This window comes from Fragaria vesca, linkage group LG7, assembly GCF_000184155.1.
Source record: "Fragaria vesca subsp. vesca linkage group LG7, FraVesHawaii_1.0, whole genome shotgun sequence".
Taxonomy (NCBI): domain Eukaryota; kingdom Viridiplantae; phylum Streptophyta; class Magnoliopsida; order Rosales; family Rosaceae; genus Fragaria; species Fragaria vesca.
Window position 1 is genome coordinate 14093504 of NC_020497.1, and position 3092 is coordinate 14096595.

Consider the following 3092-nt stretch of genomic DNA (forward strand, 5'->3'; position numbering starts at 1 on the left):
AGTGGTGACTTATACTTCTGATTTTGGTAATAACTTCCATCCGCTGGCGTCTCCGTCAATAACCTAATTTGTCAATGATCATATTAACAATTGCTAAATGTTACTCATTTCAGCTCCTGAATCTATCAATGTTGTATTTTTTTTTTAGGGTTTAGGTCATTTGTATAAAAATGATTTTTACGTCACAACGACTTACAGAATTTTCCATCAACAAGAAAATACAACAAACTATGTGAATAGATGCGCAAACACAAAATGACAATTAATATAAATCGCGGCGTAGTTGGTTTTTGGAAAGAATGATACTTGTCTACGTCTAGAAAATTAAAGTTGTCACTGTAAAATTAACTCATGACAACTCATACAAGTTGTTGTTTAATTTGGTTTTAGCGACGAAGTTCTTATTGTCAAAAAAAACAGTAAGCAACATGTATAAGTCGTCACTGAATTGTTCGATGGCAAAAAAATTAAGTTGTCACAATATAAACATTTTTAGACCATTAATAAAACTCATATATATAGTTTAACTGGGTTAAATCTGGTGATGAATTTTAAGTCGTCACATAAATATTAAGCGATAAACATTGAACTCGTCACCTAATTGTAATATTGAAGAGTTTTGGGTCGTCACATAATGAATAAGCAACAACTTGTAGACGTTTTTTTTTTTTTTTTGGATTCAAAAGGTCAGACTTTATTGAATACTGGAAGTGACTACACTTGGACTGTTTCAGCTGCAAGCGCAGACTGAAGGAAAGAAGGTACTGAAGAATAAAAAACAGGAGAAGTAAGGCCTTTGCTACCTTCAAGTTACTATTTTATTCTTCTATATATTTCCTTATAACTTAGCTAGTGCGGCACTATGATGAATGGGATATGATATTAAGCAGGTTATGATGTGATAGAGGTTATATATATGTTTCATAAGTAGCAGTGCATAGATAATAGCTAACGATATTTGGTTCATTGAAACTTAGTTTATCCAACACGAGATAACATTCTGCTTTAACCAATTATCCAATCTAAAGAAAGTACACGAGTGCCGTTGAGAATTAATTATCAAGTTTTCTAACTAGAAACACATACTATAATCTGATTGAGAATCTAGCAAAAGATATATTTTTATGAATTTAAATCCGACTAAGGGACACATTTATGTTAATAGTTTAGAGTTTAACACAAGTGAGTGTGCATCTTTTCTATCAACACTTCATATAAACTTTAATTCGATCTTATATGATGCCACGAAATTCTTAAGTTCATGTATGCAATTATGGCAGAACGCTGGGTTGCTAGCTTCACATAAAAGACTAAACGATCGAGTAGAACGATGATGTCAAAAAATAGATCTATATTTTTTTTAAATGTACTTTTATTTATTTTTGAATAACCATGGGTGTTTTTTTTTTAAAAAAAAACGTTTTATTAATTAATAACTCATACACCCTACATATGTCAATGAGATTTGAATCCATGATCTTAAAGTTGTCAGTTAAACACTTTAACCAACCAAGCCACGGCTCACTGACAAATAACCATGGGTGTCATTCCGATCCATTGACTAGCCTCTTAACACACGCTCACGCGTGTGTCAATTTGTTTTTTTATTCATATTTTTTTTTATGAATAAAAAAAATTGGTTATGTTTTTCTTGTTCTTAGATTGTTAGCCATTTTCTTTCGATGAAGTGGATCGTAATATATATATATATATATATATACGTATATAAATGGAGGGATTTTACTATAAGGAAGCTAGCTGGGGAGATCTTTTTCACATCTTAACCGTACAATGTTTAGAACATAGTGTGTATATCATTCCTACACAGTTTCATCTAATTTGGAGATCATTTAGGTACTGAATTAGATTAAATAAATCAACTGAACAAAACCTGTCCAAACAGAACTGTTTGTGTACATCACAATTACGGAAACTCAAATGATCTTCAAATTGGATGAAACTTTGCAGAAATAATCTACACACTGTGTTTTAGACACTGAAATGTGGAGTTGTGGAAATGCTACTTGAAAGTGAGCAAAATAAAGAGGTCCACACTTTAATTTCAAAACGGGACACCGTTCTAGAAGGAAACTGTATATATAATATGCTGGTAAACTATTCAATCTGCTTAAAAAAAAAGTACTTATTAATTGCGTGAAAACTTATTACAATTAACCCATCAGTTAACCCGCCTTTTATTAAACATCTTTGATAGGTTAATTTGATTTCCCCAAGTCCCATCCTACTCTTTCATCATATATATATATTATTATTTACAAGAGTACTATTCCTTTTTTGAACTCAAAGACAATTTTGTCATTAATATTTAAATAGAGGGTACACACTACCAGGACAAGCACTTTAGCCGACGAAAAATTTTCGTCGGCCTGTTATCTTAATTCGTCAGCTAAGATCTTAGCCGACGAAGGCTCGTCGGCTATAGTGTCGTCGGGAAAAGGTCGTCGGTGATGACTTTAGCCGACGAAATTTTTTATTTCGTTGGCTATAGTCCCACAGTTAGCAGACGAAAAACATGTCGTCGGTTTTTTTCCCAGACTTTAGCCGATGAAACAATTAAGATATTCGTCGGCTAAAGTGTGTAATAAATAATTAAAAAATAACTATAGCCGACGAAATTTACTATATTTCGTCGGCTAAACCTAATAAAAAATTTAAAAAAATAACTATAGCCGACGAAATATACTATATTTCGTCGGCTAAAACCTTATAAAAAAATTAAAAAAATAACTATAGCCGACGAATATAGTATTAAATATCGTCGGCTAAAGTTGCTGGGTTTTGAAAAAAAAAACTGCAGAAACTTTCGGCCACCTCCAATCACGACCAAAATTTTGATAGAATCTTCCTCTCAACATTTCGAACAACTTTCTAGAAGAAGTCGAAGCTCAATTCTAAACCTAAACAGGTCAATCGACTGAAAATATAAAAATCCCCAATTTTAAACCCTAAAAACTTCAAATCTTCGATTCTCTTCACACACACCGAATCGAGCTACTAAATTCTAGGGGAATGTAGTACTAATCAAACTCAACTTATCCATATATAGAACTCACCAAATGGTGACCTAAGGA